This window comes from Musca autumnalis, unplaced genomic scaffold (genome assembly GCF_047663935.1).
Source record: "Musca autumnalis isolate F117 unplaced genomic scaffold, ASM4766393v1 scaffold_1, whole genome shotgun sequence".
In the NCBI taxonomy this organism is placed as follows: Eukaryota; Metazoa; Arthropoda; class Insecta; order Diptera; family Muscidae; genus Musca; species Musca autumnalis.
In genome coordinates, this window is record NW_027411644.1 from 141,651,767 (window position 1) to 141,675,945 (window position 24,179).

A 24,179-nucleotide genomic window follows, 5' to 3' on the forward strand; every position below is an offset into this window, starting at 1 on the left:
CTCATTTTCAGGCGGCGAGGGCGGCTTTCAGGCTCAGAGAGACAGGGGTGTGGCAGTGTTCACGATTTGGACATGCAAAGGTCCTCTCTCCTTTTACCGAACTACTTGAGTTCAGTGGACTCAATCACATTAGTGATTACATGCACACTTCACTCAACTTCAACCCAATAAACGTGACAATTCCCAGCAGGGATGCCTGGCCTAGTGGCAGTCCTCCTCTTGGCGGTCTGACCATCTACACAGACGGCTCCAAAATGGTGGATTGCAAAGGAGCCGGGGTCTACTGGGAGAACCCACCAATTAAACAATCCTTCAAACTCAATGATAATTGCAGCGTCTTTCAGGCAGAGATTTTTGCAATCACGTAAGCAGTGGAGATGGTCAAAGAACTTGGGAGCAGCCTTAAAGGACCCGTGACTATATTTGTCGATAGTCAAGCGGCCCTTAAGGCCCTCAAGTCATGGACCATAAATCCAAAACCTATCCTTGACTGCAAAAACGCTCTACTTGAAGTACGTGATATCGTTGATCTTTGCTGGGTTCCAGGACACCGTGATATAGAGGGGAACGAGGAGGCGGATGAACTAGCACGGGGTGGCTCTCAGTCGATTGACTTACCAGTAGAGTCATCTACCACACCACCAAAGTGTTTCTACATCCGAAAACTTCGCGGCTTTTTTCTTGAGAAGGCAGCGCAAAGATGGCAAACGGAACCTGGTTGCAAAGGCATCCAAGGCAAACTGTCCTAGCTACTCTCAATACAGAACCAATTCTCTTTTTTCACTAAATAAGTTAGGAATAAAGACCACTGTAGGACTCATTACCGGTCATAGCAGGGTCAGATCCCTTACTTCTAGATGGGACAACAGTAGTGTAGACTACTATAGGCTATGTAAAGACCCAGAAGAAACAGAGACGGTCGAACATCTACTATGTAGGTTCCCCTCGCTACTCACGAGGAGACATGGATTATTCGGTAGATATGAGATAAATACTCTGACTTTTTTCTCCGACATATGTATCTAGATCCCATCTATATATACCAAAAAATCTAACATGGCTTGGCAAACAAATCTAATAAATTTCTTCTGCTTCTCACCACAAAAACACCCATATCCATAACACATCAATTCAGAATAAACCAATGGACTAATCACCACACACCACCATATGAATATAAAAAACTGCAGCTCTTACCACAGCTTCAGCAACCACACACCCACATCCATAACCAGCAGTCACCTCTCACCTACACAAGTTTTCTTTTCATCACATCAAACCAGGGATGCCAACTCTTCCGAGGTAAAAATCGCTACAGCCACATACGCACCATAGTTCTGTAGCGATTTTTACCTTAAGACAGTTGATATTCCTGCTTAAACAGTGGTTTTTGTACGTCAAAAATCACCACAAGTAGCGGGAAAACCACCAACTTGGCACCCCTGCATCAAACCACTCTACATCAACAAATCACTTCAGAATAGACCAGTCACCACACACCACCACATGAACATAAAACTGCAGCTCTCACCACAACCTCAGCAACCAATAGAACAATCACTACACACAACTTCTTTAAGGATGATCACAATGGACCTCTAGGTCTCCGAGTGGAGTAGCTGCGCGTCCTAAAACCAAACCAAACTAATGCATTGAGCGCCACTTTCCAACACCTACGCTTTTCGTTGTTTACACTTGTTAATTCGTTCTCGAATCTCTCTCATGCAACAGCTTAATAAAGGTAAATATTATCTACGATAATATTACAAACCATTTTGATCAATAAAAACCAAACCCAATTTTGAATTATTACTGCCAAAAAGTTTGTGTTTTATTTCTTTCTTTTTTCATATTTATTTTCTACGCAAACATTTGGTCCTGAGCGAACCGGATAGAAAATTTTTTACGACAATTAAAGGTTTTTCTCTTCTTCTATTTCTATAGAAGAACGAAATCAAAACACAACACATCTATCACCTCATCAATTCACCCTCATCTCCTCATAAAATCATTAAAATATCAATGTACGACCTCTATTTAAGAGTGCATACGCGAGTGTTTCGTTTTATTTACTTTTTTTTTTAAAAATAATTGCAAACAAAAACATAACCTACCGGTCGTATTACAATACGCGGCTTGTTGTTTTATTTGCCCGTCAAACCTAATCGGTCGCATACAAAGTGATATTCCCTTAAGAGAATTACAAAATAAATAATATAAAACAAATGAGAACAATGAAAAAGTGTCCAAATATCATTCAGTGGTTATTAATATTTTTTATCCACATACCAAAAGCCTGCATAGTGTTTTACAGCAAAAAAAAAGGTTAAAGTGGGGTACACACGATCAGTTTTGACTGTCGATTTTTCGGAAATATCGATAAATGTCAAACTGTACAGCAAACACAAAATATTTTGTGGTTGCCTGATGACTGACAAAAATGAGCGGCCACAGTGGCAAGCAACCAATTATTTGAGAAAAACTGACAGTCAAAACTGATCGTGTGTACCCCGCTTAAAGCATAAAAAGAAATTTAAATACAAAAGCAAATATACAGGCACTCAGTGAACCACATAAACGCATTGACTGTATTAGCCAGTATTGTTGTTGTTGTTAATGTTGCATGGTTAGAGCAGTGTCGCCCAAGATTTACCATCAATTTTTTAGTATATGTATGTGTACGTATGGGTGAAAAAACCAACAACCACATGATGTTTTTATTCACGCACACTGTAAGTGAGAGAGAGAAGCAAATGCAAAAACAACTCAGTGGGCGCCCTCACTATACTTCATTGCAAAGAAGCGCGTCCCTGGGTTAGAGTGAGAACTGTTCCCAAATCAAATCTTTGTATGCACACTAGAGTTGTGCCAAAGGAACTATATGGAACTATCTCGTTCACTTCGCAGTTCCAATGGCCCACCTTTTTTCTTTGAACAAACTGCGTATACTTACTATCACACGTTATATTTAATGATGTTACTCATACGTTTTGGAACTAGTACCAGGAACTAGGAACTAGATGACCCAACTCTAATGCACACGAATAGGGCTACCCATGTGGCGTGAAAAACTTTTTACTAATAATTTTTTGGTTGAAAATAAATTTATTTTTTGGAAAATATTTTCGGGTGTTTTTGCGAATACTTACGCGAATAAAAAAGTGTGGCGGTCCTCGATAATTACGAATATATATACATATATATGGCGAAAACCAAAAATCCTTTGCAATTCCATTTGAAAAAAATTAAAAAAAATTTGGCATAGAGGTTAAGAAAAAATCTGTTCGCGTTCACAAAATTGGACGGAGCGCGCAAAAGTTATAGCGTTTTTTATTCTCATATAAAGAAAAAATATTTAAAAATATCTTATTTGTTGTTATGAGAAAATTTATCCATAAATCGTTAACAGCAGCATTCCATATCTATTCGTATATGTTTAAATAGTTATTAAATTTATTATTATTTTCGCGGAAAATCAACAAATAATAAAAAATTTTTGAAGTAAATCCAAATTATCCTGTCCCAGAGTCCGTACAAACCCCCAAAAAATAAATTAAAAAATATATGCGGAATCTAGACAATGCGTAGAAAAATATGAAACCAAATTTATAGACATTGGGTACATAAATTGCATATTACAGCAACAACAAAAGAGAAAAACTTATTGTTGGAAAATATTGTTGCAAATATATTTTTTGGTTTGATTAAAAAGCCTATTATTCGCGAATTATTTAAAATCATTTGATGCGCATCCGTTTTTGGATACAGCGAATCAATCTCTTTCAATACCTATGCATATTTCGATGTTTCACTCAGCGGTCAAAGTGTGCCGCCAGTTGCATCACACATTGCAAAAAACCTTAAAGTGGGTAAAAATCGCGAAATGCATACGATTTTGATGCGCATCCGGTTTCAGTAGCATCCATCAAAAATACGTCTATATACACATATTTCAAACAGATTCTTCAAGAACCGCGGATGTGCCTCCACATTCTCTTTTAGGTAAAAAAACGAATCTCTGTAATTAAAGACACGCGTTTTCGCAAATATTATAAAAGGATTCCATTTACGTAAAATTTTTTAAAGAAAATCGCGGTTTAGTACGCGGATTTGTCAAAATAAATTTTTGCTGATTTTCCTATTTGCAGGGTATCTATATCCGCGGTTTTAGTAGATGGATTCGATCGCGGATGGGCTCATTAGATCCTTCGCGTAAAAAAAACTAAATTCACGCGGGGTACACAGGAAATTGAATGGCACTTGTAAATTTTAAACGCAAAAAATAGGTTTTTTAAAAAAATTCACGCATCAAATATTGGCCTTTAGACTCCAATTACAAGGATGCTGTAAGGAGCACACTCATGAGATATACATTAAACGACGTAAAATCACGAGTTCTATAATCCAATTAAGAGTTTTGAATATAATCTTGTTGCGCGTCCGAATTATTAAAAAAAAAATCAAAAAACCCCGAAATTCCGGCTTCAAAATGTCAGCATCAATTTTAGGTGGATGCAGTGGATATATCGAAAAATGATACAATAGTATCATATTGCCCATGAAGTATTCTTTGAGTCTTTCTTTGGGCATATGTCTATAAAATGTAAGGTTAAGCCAGAAATCGGAAGGGAGCATAAAAAAACTTGTTGGCTTCACCCATTTTTACCTTTTTTTTACATTGATGCCAACACAGCTTTCACGTAAATTAATTTTAATGGTCGACATTATGGGATTCCTCCTAAAACACTTCATTTTAAAGAATGTATGTCATACTATATAGAATATGTTAACAGTTCGCGAATTCTGAATGGGCTGAAACTCGGATTCATCGATTGTAAAACATTTTTGGTTTTCGCCATATACATATATATATCTATATATATATAAAATTCTTCGAGTCTGCCATGATGTTCGAAATTAAACTCCTCCGAAACGCCTGGACCGAATTCCACAAAATTTTGTATGTGGAGTTTTTAGGTCTGAGAATAGGTTTTTAGCTATTTTTTATACTGGTCAGTTGAGTGACCAGGGTAACTTCCCCACAAATTTTTTTAAGAAAACGTTAAATCATAGATATTTTTGAATGTATTGTTTAAAAATTGCTTGCAATACTATGGTAATAATTGTCTTGATTCTGAATGGTCATCTCGGAAGTGGAATATCGCGGTCAGTCCAATTTTTCAAAATTGTATAATTGTAGATAATATACCTAATTTTAGTAAGCGTGATAAAAAAAACGCAATAAACACTGGCTTCAATAAGTGGGAATGAGCGATCAACCCCACATTTTGGTATACAGTACAACCCCGATAACGTTAAATGTAGCTTCACCGAAGTTCCAAAAAATCGATTGAGAAATCAGGCAAAACCTTATTTTAAAGATGGTTAAATAACTAGAACGTCTAAAAAATTAGCATTGGTCACTGAAACGACGGGCCAACAATGCGGTGTATCTATAACCTATCTAAATGTATGTCAAGTTCTTTAAACTTCCGAATCGGCTGGACCGAATTTGATGAAATTTTGTGTGTAGGTTCATAAGGTGGGAGAATACCGAAATCGCGAAATCTCAGAGATTATTAGACATATTAGTATTCAATACATCAGCAATGGTGGCCTCTGCCATTAATGGGTGTTTTGGAAGCAGAATGCCGTGACTACGTCCAATTTTTGAAAACTTTATTCTTACTGCAAACACGCCATGAAAGTAGACTTCAGTGCTTGGAATAAATCGATCAAGATCACGTGTTTTATGTAGCAAAGTCTAGATAAATTCAACTAGCATTTTGAATTCATTTTTCATGAGTCACTGATGTTTTCAGCTTTAGGAGCTTAAAATAAAAATGTGAATCTGCACTTTGTTAACAAGAAGTAAAAACGGCGTTAAGTTCGACCGAGCCGAACGTTTTTACCACCATTTTTTATTGAAACCAGATTTTAGCCATTTCGGTTGGATAATGTGGCTGAAACCTCCAAAGGCGACTAAATACCAAATATAGCCATATCGGTTGAATAATGCGGCTAAAACCTGGCATATACTGAAAATCGGGAGGTACCGTTCTATGTAGTCTATATAAAAACCTAAACATGTACCGAATAGTCTATGTGGGAATGTCTTCTATACACAACGAAGACTAAATACCAAATTCTAGCCATGACGGTGGGAAATCTCCAAACTGTTCTATGGTAGCTATATCAGAACGTGAACTTATACCGACAAGAATCTGCAGGTCTGTTTACGACGCCCGACGGAGACCAACAACAACCATTTCGGAGGGAAAATTAGGTAAAACCTCTTTACTATAGAAAATCATAATGTACCGTTCGACAATTCTCTGCAGGAGTATTTACGACCCCCAATGGACACCAACAAACCAAATTATAGCCATTTCAGTTTAATAATTTGGCTCAAATCTTGAAAATACCCAACATCGGGTGTTTTATCAAAAAGGAAGACTAAATCCTATTTAATGGCGAATACCGAAAATCGGGTGGTACAGTTCCATGGGGATTATATCGAAACGTGGACCGGTATATCCCATTTCCAATACCAAACATCCTAGGAGAAATTCATTACAAAGTTCAATGTTTGTGGGCTTCATTTTGATTTTAGCTGAAGAACATCGCTACATTAACTCATTTTTATACTGATCAAAAAAAAAAAAAAAATTCGAAGTGTTACAAACGGAAACATAATGTTAGCTATACCCTTCATCTTATGGCGGATACCCTCCAGAGTAAAAAGAATTTTCTATTTTAAATCTGCTAAAAATTTTATTTTATGAAGTTACAAGAAAAATGCACAGTTACGTCAATTCGGTTCGAAAATCGCAACATTTCATTCGTAATTCGATTATTCTATTTGTAATTCAAATTATTCCATTTGTAAACCGACTATTCTATTTGTAATTCAAATTATTCCATTTGTAATTTGAATTATTCCATTTATAAAATTATTCCATTTATAAAATTATTCCATTTATAAAAAGGAAAGGAACAAATGGAATAATTCGGATTACAAATAAAATAGTTCAAATTACAAGTAAATTCGAATGAAATAATTCGAATTACAAATATAATAATTCAAATTACAAACAGATAAATTCGAATTACAAATGGAATAATTCGAATTACAATTGAAATATTTCGAATTACAAATGCAATTCTCGAATTACAAACAAAATGTTACGAATTATAAATGGAATTCTCGAATTACAACTAAAATGATTCGAATTGAATCTGAAAAGGTGTAGATATATAAATATGTAGATGGGTTATAAACCCAGCAAAATGTTCGATGCCAAAGATGCTATTCAATCATGAGTGAAAGTGATCTGGCATGTCATCTTTTTAGCATCTTCATCGATGAATTTTATATGAGCGTGGATCCCAAAAGATGCTATTCAACTTTGGATTCAAAGCATGTCATTTGCACCCATGCTTTGACATGTCATTTTCACCAATGCTTTGGCATGTCATTTCCCCCAATGCTTTGGTATGTCATTTTCACCAACCCTTTTGCAATGGCAATGATTAAGACGAGAGTTTTAACAACGTTGGTTGCGATTTCGAGTCACCGACAACATCAAACCTATTGTAAATCTTATATATTTTAAAAATGTGTATAAATAAAAACACAAAATTCATCTTTATTGAATCGATGGAATTGTTTCAAATGTTGATGAAAAGATCGGATCCTTCACGACTTCCTTTGCATGGGTTCAAATGCTAATGAAAAGATCGGATTTTCACGTCTTCCTTTGAACCAATGCAATAGATGTCATGAAATCACGTCATAGCATAGAACTCCTTCCTTCAAGTTTTGCTGCAAATGTTTACACGGAAAACTAAAAACGGGCCAGCAACGCAGACCGGGTCAGCTAGTATATAAATAAAATTTAAATAAAATTTGTAAACTATATAATTCTTAGTCTGTAATATATATATATATATATATATATATGGGTGCCACCGTGGTGCAATGGTATGCACACTCGCCTTGCACGCTAAAGGTCGTGGGTTCGATTCCCATGCCAGTCAACATCAAATTGCCAACGGTGGGGTAGATGTCGGCGACATTTCCTGAGCCTTGTAAAACTTCTCTACAAGTGGTGTCTTAGGACACGCCGTTCGGACTCGGCAATAAACAGTAGGTCCCGTATCATTGAGCTAATATGAATCGGGGTGCACTCATTGATATGAGATATATATATATATATACATATATATATATATATATATATATATATATATATATATATATATATATATATATATATATATATATATATATATATATATATATATATATATATATCTATATATATATAAATGAGCTTGGTGATAAGTGATTGACTGACTGACTGACTGACTCATCATCAACGCCCAGCCAAAACGGCTAAAGCTAGGAGCTTGAAATTTTACCAGTGGGTCACTGTTGATGCAAATGTGCGAGATAAGGCCGGGTTTAAGAAAATTCGTCCTGGAACCACAAAAAATAACAACAACAAAAATCCTTATTTTTCATTACTATTACGTACTTATTCACTTAGTTGGCCCTCTGCAAGACATGTGTAAAATTAACAATGCCATAACTTCTTGATATCGTAAGAGATCACACATAATTTCAAATTTTGTAGTTTACTTCTAGGCGCACTTATTTTATCGTAAACCACTAAATAATAGAAAGACAAGACATTTGTTATCTTCCATTGCAACAGATGTCGCAGTTGGTGATAATGGTGTATAAACATCAATTACGCAAATGAACAAATGAGTTGCTGTTGAAGACAACATTAGGGGAATAAATTCAGAAATCGGCCAGAAATAACAACAACTAAAAACTGTATGGACCTGACTTTTTGGTAATAACTAAATGTTTGCAAATCAATGAAAGTGCAATAGAATTGTGCATATTACCACGATTTATTTGCAATTAAGAATTTTATCGTATATGGAGATGTACAGTCATAACTATTCAATTTTCAATTTCAAAATCTCTAATTTGATGAAATCGCTAAATAATTAATGAAATCAATAATAGGCCCCAGGAATATAGGAATATAGGAATTTGGTATGGAAATCAAGGTTGGGAAGTGGTGCTTCTAAAAGGAAATGGTTTGGAAAATTACCAATCATGTGTACGAAAAGTACTAAATTTAGTACAATTTAAATTTGGGTGAACGTAAAGAGCTGGAAACCTGAAATTTGGAATTAAGGTTACTGTTGTAGTGTAGGATTGAGATATGAGGGTAGTTTTGGAAATTCGTGCTTATGTGTACGAAAAGTACTAAATAGTACTAAATTTGGTACAATAGGGATTTGGGTGAACGGATAGAGCTGGAATCCTGATATTTGGAATTGAGATTACTGTTGGAGTGTAGGATTGAAGAACTTTTGGAAATTCGTACTTATGTGTATGAGAAGTACTAAATGGTACTAAATTTGATACAATGGGGATTTGGGTGAACGGATAATAGCTGGAATCTCGAAATTTGGAATTGAGATTACTGGTGGGGTGTAGGATTGAGGTAGTTTTGAAAATTCGTACTTATGGGTACGAAAAGTACTAAATGGTGCTAAATTTAGTACAATTTGGATTTGAATGAACGGATAGAGCTGGAAACCTGAAATTTGGAATTAATATTACTGTTGAAGTGTAGGATTGAGATATGAAGGTGGTTTTGGAAATTAGTACTTATGTGTACGGAAAGTACTAAATGGAACTAAATTTTGTATAATGGGGATTTGGGTGAACGGATAGCGCTGGAATCTCTAAATTTGGAACTGAGATTACTGGTGGAGTTTAATATTGTGGAAGTTTTGGAAATTCGTACATAGGGTACGAAAAATACTAAATAGCACTAAATTTGGTACAGTTTCGATTTGGGTTAACGGATAGGGCTTGATTCCTCAAATTTGGACTGAGGATCACTGATGAAGAGTAAGAAAGATGCACCAAAGGGTTTTTGGAAACTTGAGTCTACGAAAAGTAATAATTGGTACTAAATTTAGTACAATTTGGATTTGAGTGAACGGATAGAGCTGGATTCCTGAAATTTGGAATTTATATTACTGTTGGAGTGTAGGACTGGGGAAGTTTTGGAAATTCTTACTTATGTGAATGAAAAGTACTAAATGGTACTAAATTTGGGACAATGGGGATTTGGGTAAACGGATATAGTTGGAATCTCGAAATTTGGAATTGAGATTACTGGTGGGGTGTAGAATTGAGGTAGTTTTGAAAATTCGTACTTATGGGTACGAAAAGTACTAAATTTAGTACAATTTGGATTTGGGTGAACGTATGTATGTAGCTGGAAACCTGAAATTTGGAATTAAGATTACTGTGAAGTGTAGGACTGAGATATGAGGGTGGTTTTGGAAATTCGTACTTATGTGTTCGAAAAGTACTAAATTTGGTACAATAGGGATTCGAGTGAACGGACAGAGCTGGAATCCTGAAATTTGAAATTGAGATTACTGTTGGATCATAGGATTGGGGAAATTTTGGAAATTCGTATTTATGTGTACGAAAAGTACTAAATGGTACTAAATTTATTACAATTTGGATTTGGGTGAACGGATAGAACTGCAATCCTGAATTTTAAGTATCAAGGTTGGGAAATGGCGTTGAAATAAGGAAATGGTTTTGGAAGTTCGTATTTATGATTACGAGCAATACTAAATTTGGATTTGGGTGAACGGATAGAGCTGGAATCCTAAAGTTTTGAATTAAGATTACTGTAGGGGTGTAGGATTGAGATAGTTTTAGAAATTCGTACCTTTGGGTACGAAAAGTACTAAATGGTACTAAATTTGGTACAATTTGGATTTGGATGAACGGATAAAGCTGGAATTCTGAAATTTGGAACTAAGATTACTGTCGGACAGTAGAATTTAGGTAGTTTTGGAAATTCGTACTTATGGGTACAGAAAGCACTAAATTCGGTACAATTTGAATTTTAGTAAACGGATAGTGTTGGAATTAGGAATTAAGATTACTGTAGGAGTGTAGTATTGAGGAAATTTTGAAAAGTCGTACGTGTGCGTACGAGAAGTACTAAATGGTACTAAATATGGTACAATGTGGATTTGGGTGAACGGGTAGAGCTGGAATCCTGAAATTTTTGTTTGGGAAAGAAATGGTACTAAATTTGATACAATTTGGATTCGGGTGAATTAATAGAGCTGGAATCCTGAAATTTGGAATTACGATTACAGTCGAAGAGTAGGATTCAGGTTGTTTTGAAAAAGCAAACTTATGGTTACGAAAAGCACTAAATGGTACTAAATTTAGTACAATTTGTATGTAGGTGAACGGATAGCGGTGGAATCCTGCAATTTGAAAGTATGATTATTGTAGCCCTGTTGCGTTGAGGAAGTTTTGAAAATTGGTACGAAAATTCTAAATTGTTCTAAATTTAGTACAATTTTAATTTGGTTTAACGGATAGAGTTTGAATCCTGAAATTTGGAAGTAAGATTACTACTAAAGTGAAGGATTGAGGTAGTTTTGGAAAATCTTTCTTATGGGTACGAAGAGTTCGACTTGATACTAAGTTTGGTACAATTTGGAATTGGACGAACGGATACAGCTGGAATCTTGAGATTTGGAATTACTGTAATTATTATGGAATTTACTGTAATTATTTTGTATTAATGTCCGTGTATGGCTGAGATATGTCGTCGAAATACGTACCATAAGTATACGAAAATTACTTAATGGTACTCAATTTGTTTTTGGGTGTAGGGACAGTGCTGGAATTTTTATTTTTTGGAGTTAGGGTGTGTATTGGTGTGCAACGTTGATCTCGCTGTTAATGTGTAAGGGTGAGATACGGCTGCACTCATTGATATGAGATATATATATATATATATACATATATATATATATATATATATATATATATATATATATATATATATATATATCTATATATATAAATGAGCTTGGTGATAAGTGATTGACTGACTGACTGACTCATCATCAACGCCCAGCCAAAACGGCTAAAGCTAGGAGCTTGAAATTTTACCAGTGGGTCACTGTTGATGCAAATGTGCGAGATAAGGCCGGGTTTAAGAAAATTCGTCCTGGAACCACAAAAAATAACAACAACAAAAATCCTTATTTTTCATTACTATTACGTACTTATTCACTTAGTTGGCCCTCTGCAAGACATGTGTAAAATTAACAATGCCATAACTTCTTGTTATCGTAAGAGATCACACATAATTTCAAATTTTGTAGTTTACTTCTAGGCGCACTTATTTTATCGTAAACCACTAAATAATAGAAAGACAAGACATTTGTTATCTTCCATTGCAACAGATGTCGCAGTTGGTGATAATGGTGTATAAACATCAATTACGCAAATGAACAAATGAGTTGCTGTTGAAGACAACATTAGGGGAATAAATTCAGAAATCGGCCAGAAATAACAACAACTAAAAACTGTATGGACCTGACTTTTTGGTAATAACTAAATGTTTGCAAATCAATGAAAGTGCAATAGAATTGTGCATATTACCACGATTTATTTGCAATTAAGAATTTTATCGTATATGGAGATGTACAGTCATAACTATTCAATTTTCAATTTCAAAATCTCTAATTTGATGAAATCGCTAAATAATTAATGAAATCAATAATAGGCCCCAGGAATATAGGAATATAGGAATTTGGTATGGAAATCAAGGTTGGGAAGTGGTGCTTCTAAAAGGAAATGGTTTGGAAAATTACCAATCATGTGTACGAAAAGTACTAAATTTAGTACAATTTAGATTTGGGTGAACGTAAAGAGCTGGAAACCTGAAATTTGGAATTAAGGTTACTGTTGTAGTGTAGGATTGAGATATGAGGGTAGTTTTGGAAATTCGTGCTTATGTGTACGAAAAGTACTAAATAGTACTAAATTTGGTACAATAGGGATTTGGGTGAACGGATAGAGCTGGAATCCTGATATTTGGAATTGAGATTACTGTTGGAGTGTAGGATTGAAGAACTTTTGGAAATTCGTACTTATGTGTATGAGAAGTACTAAATGGTACTAAATTTGATACAATGGGGATTTGGGTGAACGGATAATAGCTGGAATCTCGAAATTTGGAATTGAGATTACTGGTGGGGTGTAGGATTGAGGTAGTTTTGAAAATTCGTACTTATGGGTACGAAAAGTACTAAATGGTGCTAAATTTAGTACAATTTGGATTTGAATGAACGGATAGAGCTGGAAACCTGAAATTTGGAATTAATATTACTGTTGAAGTGTAGGATTGAGATATGAAGGTGGTTTTGGAAATTAGTACTTATGTGTACGGAAAGTACTAAATGGAACTAAATTTTGTATAATGGGGATTTGGGTGAACGGATAGCGCTGGAATCTCTAAATTTGGAACTGAGATTAATGGTGGAGTTTAATATTGTGGAAGTTTTGGAAATTCGTACATAGGGTACGAAAAATACTAAATAGCACTAAATTTGGTACAGTTTCGATTTGGGTTAACGGATAGGGCTTGATTCCTCACATTTGGACTGAGGATCACTGATGAAGAGTAAGAAAGATGCACCAAAGGGTTTTTGGAAACTTGAGTCTACGAAAAGTAATAATTGGTACTAAATTTAGTACAATTTGGATTTGAGTGAACGGATAGAGCTGGATTCCTGAAATTTGGAATTTATATTACTGTTGGAGTGTAGGACTGGGGAAGTTTTGGAAATTCTTACTTATGTGAATGAAAAGTACTAAATGGTACTAAATTTGGGACAATGGGGATTTGGGTAAACGGATATAGTTGGAATCTCGAAATTTGGAATTGAGATTACTGGTGGGGTGTAGAATTGAGGTAGTTTTGAAAATTCGTACTTATGGGTACGAAAAGTACTAAATTTAGTACAATTTGGATTTGGGTGAACGTATGTATGTAGCTGGAAACCTGAAATTTGGAATTAAGATTACTGTGAAGTGTAGGACTGAGATATGAGGGTGGTTTTGGAAATTCGTACTTATGTGTTCGAAAAGTACTAAATTTGGTACAATAGGGATTCGAGTGAACGGACAGAGCTGGAATCCTGAAATTTGAAATTGAGATTACTGTTGGATCATAGGATTGGGGAAATTTTGGAAATTCGTATTTATGTGTACGAAAAGTACTAAATGGTACTAAATTTATTACAATTTGGATTTGGGTGAACGGATAGAACTGCAATCCTGAATTTTAAGTATCAAGGTTGGGAAATGGCCTTGAAATAAGGAAATGGTTTTGGAAGTTCGTATTTATGATTACGAGCAGTACTAAATTTGGATTTGGGTGAACGGATAGAGCTGGAATCCTAAAGTTTTGAATTAAGATTACTGTAGGGGTGTAGGATTGAGATAGTTTTAGAAATTCGTACCTTTGGGTACGAAAAGTACTAAATGGTACTAAATTTGGTACAATTTGGATTTGGATGAACGGATAAAGCTGGAATTCTGAAATTTGGAACTAAGATTACTGTCGGACAGTAGAATTTAGGTAGTTTTGGAAATTCGTACTTATGGGTACAGAAAGCACTAAATTCGGTACAATTTGAATTTTAGTAAACGGATAGTGTTGGAATTAGGAATTAAGATTACTGTAGGAGTGTAGTATTGAGGAAATTTTGAAAAGTCGTACGTGTGCGTACGAGAAGTACTAAATGGTACTAAATATGGTACAATGTGGATTTGGGTGAACGGGTAGAGCTGGAATCCTGAAATTTTTGTTTGGGAAAGAAATGGTACTAAATTTGATACAATTTGGATTCGGGTGAATTAATAGAGCTGGAATCCTGAAATTTGGAATTACGATTACAGTCGAAGAGTAGGATTCAGGTTGTTTTGAAAAAGCAAACTTATGGTTACGAAAAGCACTAAATGGTACTAAATTTAGTACAATTTGTATGTAGGTTAACGGATAGCGGTGGAATCCTGCAATTTGAAAGTATGATTATTGTAGCCCTGTTGCGTTGAGGAAGTTTTGAAAATTGGTACGAAAATTCTAAATTGTTCTAAATTTAGTACAATTTTAATTTGGTTTAACGGATAGAGTTTGAATCCTGAAATTTGGAAGTAAGATTACTACTAAAGTGAAGGATTGAGGTAGTTTTGGAAAATCTTTCTTATGGGTACGAAGAGTTCGACTTGATACTAAGTTTGGTACAATTTGGAATTGGACGAACGGATACAGCTGGAATCTTGAGATTTGGAATTACTGTAATTATTATGGAATTTACTGTAATTATTTTGTATTAATGTCCGTGTATGGCTGAGATATGTCGTCGAAATACGTACCATAAGTATACGAAAATTACTTAATGGTACTCAATTTGTTTTTGGGTGTAGGGACAGTGCTGGAATTTTTATTTTTTGGAGTTAGGTGTAAGGGTGAGATACGGCTGATCTTTTTTAAAAACGAACTTAAGGGGTACGTACAGTACTAAGATAAAAATAAATATTGATTAAAATTGGTATTAGTGCGACCAAATTTTCAGTGTTTGTCATTTCCATATTATATATTGTTTATTTGTTTTTTTTTTATATCCTTTTCGCATACGAAGTAGCGGGCATTTTGCTAGTATATATATATATATATATATATATAAAATTTTAATCCAAATGTTCAATCAAAAAAATAAAAAAACCTATAAATTTGGTTTTTGATGTTGAATTCCACTAAAACATTACTATTTAAAAAATTCAAAAATATTAATGCCCTTATTAACGGACCATTAAGCGCATAATTCCTTTGATGTACTGCAAGATAAAATAAATGTCTATTTCGTAGCAGGCACATAAAGTGGGATTTTACTCAAAAGATATGAAGAATCAATATTACCATTGAGTATATCATATATAAATAACATTGATTGATTTTTTCCCTCTTATTTCTAATGAAAGCATGCCTAAATGGGCACAGTAAACCTCATAAGTGGGCCGAGGACTAATGATATTTAAATGTGGCAATGCGAAACGAATGAAACGCTTTTGGATTCTCTCAATCCTGGTAATCTGAACTGAACATTGAGGACTCCAAATTATAGAGCCATATTCAAGTTTAGATCTCACATATGAAGAGTACAATAACTTTATAGTATATGGATCAGAAAACTCATTGCAATTACGTCTAATAAACGCAAGCATTGAGTATACTTTAGGGAGTAATTGATTCAGATGCGGTCTAAAGCTTAATTTAGAGTCAAACCAAATACCAAGATTCACAGCCTCGTTCATTTTTTAAGGCTAGTATCACCAATAAATAAGGGAAATTATATGGATTCTTTATACTCGTATATGTTATAAAGAAACACTTATCCATGTTAATCTTAAAACAATTTGAGTTATACCAAACATTAAAATTGTCCAGGTCATCTTGTAAGGCTAATATATTAGCAAATGAACTAATTTTGGAAAATATTTTTAGGTCATCAGCATAGAGTAAATATTCTGATCTCTTGAAACAAACGTATATATCGTTAATGAAAATATTGTATAATAATGGACCCAACACGCTACCTTGTGGGACACCTGAAACTTGAATATATGGGGATGATTTGTATTTGTCAATCCGAACTATGCATACTCTATTATGTAAATAGGATGCAAACCAATTCAGGAATGAGGAATATATTCCCCACGCAAATAATTTCTTAACAATATCCTATGCGAAATTTTATCGAATGACTTCGTAAAATCCGTGTAAATTGCATCACCTTGAAGTCCCATTTCCATAGTTGATAAACAATATCAGAAAATACTGCTAAATTAGAGATCGTGGATTTATTTTGTCGGAAACCGAGCGGTTGTGTGAATTATCATTGATTTAGTATGAAATATAAAATATCATAAATTGCATGTTCAAAAATTTTTGCTATAGTTGACAACTTTGAAATGGACCTATAATCGGTCACACCATTACGCAAACCCGATTTAAAAATTTGAGATATATAAGCCAACTTACACCGATCAGCAAAAATCCCTCCAGCTAACGATTTATTGAAAATAAATAAAATCTGAAAAATTAAAGATTGCGCACAACGCTTAATAAGAAATGGACACAAGCCATCATCATTAGATTCCGTCGAATCCTTTATTTTATTGATTGAATGTAAAACATCCTTATCATCCAAAACAACTTTTCCTAAGTTTAAATTGGAAAAAACTTGATCATCATACGAAACATCCAGACTAGTATATTCACAACTAGATTTAAAAAAGTTTGCAAAGAAATTTACAATTTCTTCACCTTTATCAAAAGAAAATGTTTCATAAATCATAGAAGACGGTATATCAGTTGAACGTTTCTTTGAACGGATAAAATACCAAAAACTACTTGGATTGATTTTAATGTTATTTTCAATTCTAAGCAAATATTGCTTATATAAGAACTTGTTTAGGAAATTAAATTCCTTCACACACAATTTATATTGATTGTAAATATCTTCTGAACCACTTTCAAGATAGCTTTTATTTAATTTATTTCTCTTGTTCTTCAAGGTTTTTAACCCTCTAGTATACCAAGGATGGCTGCATGAAATATTTTTCTTTTTAGGCACATACTGATCACAAACAACAGACACCGTTTTAAGGAAAGTGTCGTAAATGGAATTAATACATCCATTTTGAAAAATTTCAGACCAATTAATATCAACAAAAACGGAATTCAACACATCAAAATTACATTTTTTGAAATCAAATTCGTTCAAGTCACGATTTAAGGAATGCTTAACAAAATTCAAATATTCAACTTCAAGTAAAATAGCACAATGGTGCATGTTATTTGGAGAAAATGAATTTTGACACTCATATATTTTGTATTTAAGACCAGACTGAACAAATACTAAATCCAGTAATTTACTTTATTTATTGTGCACACTATTGATTTGCAAAATATCCAAATCAAAAAAGGAGTCAATCAAATTAATTTCAGACTCTTTGTTTGCATTGAAAGGAATTAATTGATTTTCTATTTCAACCCACAGTAACCCCCAGTTTTTGTAAAAAATTTTATTCTTCTCACACGAATTGTCAAATTTTGTAGATCGATTTACTCGCTTTAGCGCAAATGCAAAGCGCTGATTTTTAAATGAGGAATCCTTAACGATATATGGAACGGGTATACGAAAAATTAGATGTGTATGTCATCTGGGGGCTAAGCTATGAATGCCTAAATTATTACGAATATAGACGAACGAACAAAAATAAGTTACAAAAACTGGGGGTAAATCAGGAAGATTAAAATCACCTAACACAATTAACTGAGCATTTGAATTTATTTTAACAAAATTTATATGAGCAGCATATATATCATTTGAACTAGTACGAATCATCACAAACAATTGATCCCGTAAATCATCCACCACAACTTCGCAACAAATATGCGAATTTAACTCCTTCCTTACAGCAATTAAAACCCCGCCACCTCTGGTTAAACCAAGTTTTTCAAAACATCTGTCTTTCCTGTACACTTTAAACAAGTCCAAAAATCAAAATTCATAGAAATCAGGATTCAGCCATGTTTCTGTGAAAACCAAAACATCAAAATCGCAAGACATCGAAAACTGAAATAAGCGGCCACACTTTGAACGCATACAAGAAACATTCTGATAAAAAATATTTAATTTTGAGGCATTATTTAATTCATTTTCGGCAATTCGGCAGGTTTTTTTGAAAAAAAAAACAAATTGGCCATAGCGAAGGCTTAATAATTTTATCATAACAGGAGGGGGATACGCCAACTTTAAAATTCACAAATTTTAAAGTATTATCTTCTACTCCTTCCTTCACTAGCCTCGTACATTCTAAGTGTTGTTTTTCAACCTTAGAATTCTTCACAATAAACTGCAATATTTGGTCACTCGTTACTTTAGGCTTGAAAGAAGATACATGAATGTATTTCTTTTTTACAACAACTTCCAGATCATTTGCCAAATTCTCTCCAACCGCAAACACACGATTACGACGCTTACGTCTGCGAGCTGTGGACCAATCATTGTGTTTATCTGTTTCAAACACATTCGATCTAACATCAGACACAGCAGTTAGGTACGATAAAGAAGAAGCACCATCATCATTGTCATCATAATTCTCCATACGTGACGAACCAGCAACAACATCACTTCGCAGGAATGCATTGTTGTTACTAGGCATATTTGTTACAACCGAACAATTGGCATTAGGCAATTCAATATTGGTTTTGTTTTTCTTCTTGTCCTCAAGGTTAGTTGTGAGTTTATTGAACTCATGCTTGAGGTCTTTAATTTCCTCTCTTTTGTGAAAGGCTCCGACATCTTTGAGCTCTCTTAAATCATTTGAAATTGTAGAAATAAGAGATATCATTTCACAATTAGCCGAAAGGCAATCGTTACAATTAAATACAATGTTTAAATTTTGACGAAGTAAATCAACGTGTTTATCATTTAGCTGAGCAAACAAAAAATGCAATTTGGCTTTGCAAATGTGGCACGCTATACAGTTTACAGACACCGATTTAAAGCACTTCGCGCACAATGTTTTTGGTGGAGCTTACATTGTTTACGTCTAAACAGGATGAATGCAAGACACTGACTCATCCGTTGAGGAGGTGCACAAGTGAGCAGAGTTGTCGGGAATGCAATTAAAAGCACCACACTCTTCTGCACCCCTGTTCGTCGCGAGAGGAATCGAAGAAGATCCAGCATTCTCGTCCATCTTCTTCGAGTCTGTCCGTTTCTGAACGTCAACAGTCACACCCTGGCCCGTCTGTTGTGCGGTATACTCCAGTACACACTTTCAGCATCCAACCCATGGTAACACTGGGTCCCACATTAGTGATCAACTTGGTGTTGGGCGATCGACATTATCCAGTACGGGCCCTGTTGGATCCGTGTGCGGGTAACAGCCGTATCTTTCGATCCCTAGTTAAGTCCATGCGGCTGACCTCCATTAACGTTGAGCAGGACCCGTATTGTCCTCTCACAGGAGTCCTTCTACAGCCATGTTGCAATACATCATAACTCCATCGACAACAGCTTCGGAGACTATCAAAGACCACTACGGTGGCATGATGTTAGCTGACCCCCAATTTTTCAGGGCTGGTCGCATTGGCGTGGTACTTGGCCCAGATGTGTACCCCCGAATTATGAAGCCCCAAGCTTATTCGAGTCCGGGTTTCCGTGGGCACACCTCACCATTTTTGGTTGGGTTGTCTCCGGCACATGTCCCATGTGACTTCTATTTGATGGCAGCCATACGGTGTCCCGCGCCCTGCGTGCTTTACGAGCTCCTATTTTATATGTAGTTTGAAAGCAGAAATCTAATTGCGTTGGCTTTCCAAGCACTTATTTTTTTGAAACAAAAATATATAATGAATTGAAAATTTTAATTAGCATATTTTTTGTAATTATGTTACATTGTTTGCGCTTACAGCACAAAGTAGTACGGTCAAACTTCTAACGAGTAACTAAGGCATTGAGCGCCACTTTACAACACCTACGCTTTTCGTTGTTTACACTTGTTAATTCCTTTTTGATTCTCGTACGAGCAACAGCTTTACAATGGTAAATATTATCTACGATAATATTACAAACAATTTTGATCAATAAAACCAATCATATGAGCAACAGCTTTACAAAGGTATATACGATAACACTGTGCAACATTTTTAAGTATAGTACACATTGACAAGCAAAACTGACAGTCATCGAGGTTTATTTCGTGAATATCAAAGCCTAATTGAAAAAAAATTTTTTTAATCTCTAAATAATACCGTATATATTGTATTTCAAACGTTTTTAGCTAAATAAAAGTTGTTATTTGCCGGAAAATTGTCCTTAAAGTACGTTGACTGTCAGTTTTGACTGTTAGTGTGTACTCCCCTTTAAGGTGATCTTGTGCAAACAATTTGAACTGAGGATTTTTTGAAAGTACAGACCCAAACGACAGGAAACCCTAGTTGGGTTTTGTTGTGTCAGATCCAGCTCGGATTTTATGGCCCCATTTAAACATGGTTAAATATTGAGTTTTTAAAGAAATTCGGTTCTATATCTCTGAAACCAATGCGAACCTGTTCTGACCACTGAAGCAAATTTGTAGATAATGTTTGGAGAAATAATGAACTCGAAAACTACATTTATTGCCTCAAATTTCAAAATATATGCAAAAATACCACAATTTTTATACATTTCGCACCGTATCTCCAAAACCGTTAATTTTTTCTTAATATTTTCATTTGGAAAAATATTCCCTGGAATGTAATACACAACTCTTCACAACATGTCATAGTTGTAAAATGCCTCTATTTTTCAACGACGATTTAATAAAAATGTCAATAATGTAGTGAAATCCGAAATGCGAGAATAAACTGTTGGTGTGAACTGTATTTGAAATACGTGTTGTAAAAGATATGATGCAAAATACCGCTGAAACAACATGAAGTAAGCATTTTAGAGTTTGAGAATGTTCTGAAGAATTGTTGAGAACTTTATTTGGAAGATTTTTGCAAAAGGTTACTTGGTTCAACTCCCATTCAGAAATTATGTAAAATTTTCTATATTTTATAGATTTTGATGCCCTAGATGGAGCTTTCTTATGTGTTTTTTTTTTTTTTCAAAAAATGAGTTCTACTAGTTTAGGGCTACAATATTGCTAAAGACAGCAAGGCCAAATTCCTATTCGTTTCTGAAATAAAAGCCTGAAGCTGGATCTGACAGGACAGAAACCTACTAGAGTTTTTGTAGTCTAAATATGTACTTTCAAAAAATGCATACTAGAAGTTGTTTGCATTTTCAGTGTTGCATAGTGTAATATTACAAACACTTTTGATCAATAAAACCAATCATATTTTGAACTTTTCACTGTCAAAAAAAAATTTGTGTTTTATTTCTTATATTTTTCACATATATTAGCTACGCAAGCACACAACATTTTTAAACCAAGTGATATATTTTAACTATGAAATCATCAAACTCTTTTTCATTAAGCATATTAACATCGCTGTTTTTATTCAACACTTTAATGGGTGAAATTTTATTATATTAGCCGCTTTCAGGTTGTTCACTGTCCATGGCAGCTACTGAATTGTCATCCTCATCATTGTCTAATTATTGGAAAAGGGTACAAAAATTCCTTCTGGACCCAGTTTTACTTAATTTTGATGAATACATTTCGTCTTTATCATTTAACAATATGAATGATTACGTTTAGGAATTTTAAGCAATTAAGCAGCGGCGAAAGCCAAAGAACAACTGATGGTGGAGGGTAAAATTCGAACTTTAATTAAACAAATAAAAAATCGTATTTTGGCTCTCCTAAAAAATTGCAATTTTCGACATATGAAGTTTTCTTCGAAAACTACTGAATTACACTGTGCAGTACGAGAAAAATTAACCATATTTTGACAACGCATCGTGATAGAAGATGGGCCTCTAAAGATGTGCGGGCTTAATGTCAAAAGGGATTATTCTGTCAGGCTAGAGCTGAAAAACTATCGATATTCCTAACATTAGATATTTTCCATATTTAATTTCAAATTATCGATAGCTATCGATATTATCGCCAATTAAGTACTTCACAGAAATACAACGGCGAAAAATTAATTGCTTCTATTTTTTAAAAAGACACAAAATTGCAATAAAACCTTTTTATTTTTCACAACTGCAAAACTGAAAAGCCGAGTAATTTCTATTCATTTGAATCAGCGATGACCACCCTATTATACCCTTCACCTTAGTATGGAGGGTATAATTAAATTTTTCATTCCGTTTGTAACACATCGAAATATCCATCGGAACCCCTATAAAGTATATATATATTCTTGATCAGGGTAAAATTCTAAGTCGATATAACCATGTCCGCCTGTCCGACCGCCCGTCTGTTGAAATCAAGATACAGCTCGCAATTTTTAAGATAAAGCTTTGTAATTTGGTATAGAAGTTTCAATTACTCCTAGGATGTTTGGTATTGCAAATAGGCTATATCGGTCCACATATTGATATAACCCCCATAGAACGGTACCTCTCTATTTTTGGTTGTGGCCACAATAACCCACCGAAATGGCTGAAATTTGGTATTTGGTCTTCATTTTGGGTATTTAATGTTCCATAAGAAATTTGTCGGTATAGGTCCACGCATTTTGGGTGTTTTGAAGGTTGTTGAATTTGGTATTTAGTCTTCGTTTACAGCATAAAACTTTCCCCCAGAAACTAATCGTCCCATATGAAATTTCTTGGTATAGGTCCACACCTTCATATAGCTCCCATAGAACGGTACCACCCGATTTTCGGTATTTTGAAGGTTTTAGCCTCATTATCTCACCGAAATGGCTGAAATTTGTTGGAGGTAAAAGCATTTCTGACTGAAATTCGTCGGTATAAGTCCGCGTTTCGCCATAGCCCCTATAGAACGGTGCCTCCCGATTTTCATAATTCTGAAGGTTGTGACGTCAATATGCCACCGAAGGACTGAATTTTGTTATTTAGTATTCCATTGGGTTATAAAATATTCCGGAAGAGAATAATCAGTATAGGTCCGGGGGTCCCCATAGAAGGACCCCATAGAAGGTACCGGAAATTTCGTATTTAGACTTCTTGGAGTATAAAAACTTTCCGCCAGAAGTTTGTAGGTATAGATCGACGTTTTGACATAGCCCCCATGGAACGGTACCTCCCGAATTTCGGTATTTTGAAGTTTAGTCACATTGTTTTACCGAACTTGCTGAAATTTGGTAGTTAATCTTCTTCATAAACGAAAGGAAACTAATTGTTCCAATTTACTTCAATACAACTCGTGGTGGAGGGTGTAACATGTTCGGCCTTTCCGAACTTAACCCCGTTCTTACGTGTTATTCTACTGCATACTTTACGGGGTGTCATGTGTGAGTGCATTTTTTTATTCGTTTCAAACCGTTGAAAACTCAAGAAAACATATGTACATAATAAAATTATTATTAATAATTATATTTAATATACAACCTGTTTCTGTATGTCGAAACGAACATGAGTGCCAATAAAACAACCACAAACTTTAGTTGTCGAAATCTTTTTACATTTGCTTTTGTTCAAAACAAAAAAAAAACAAATTTATTAAACACACACGAGTTTTGTACACAATCGTTTTCTTATCGACATACAGAAACAGGCTGTTAAAGCTTTTATACTTTTAGGGCCATTATTACATGTTGTCTTTT

At 34.6% G+C, this 24,179-nt stretch overlaps 1 protein-coding gene across 1 annotated transcript in view; it reads right to left on the reverse strand.

Moving 5' to 3' along the window:
* Cad96Ca (tyrosine kinase receptor Cad96Ca) overlaps positions 1-24,179 on the reverse strand; it is a 348,405-nt gene that overhangs the window by 281,702 nt on the left and 42,524 nt on the right. The gene's annotated exons all lie outside the window — the stretch shown is intronic.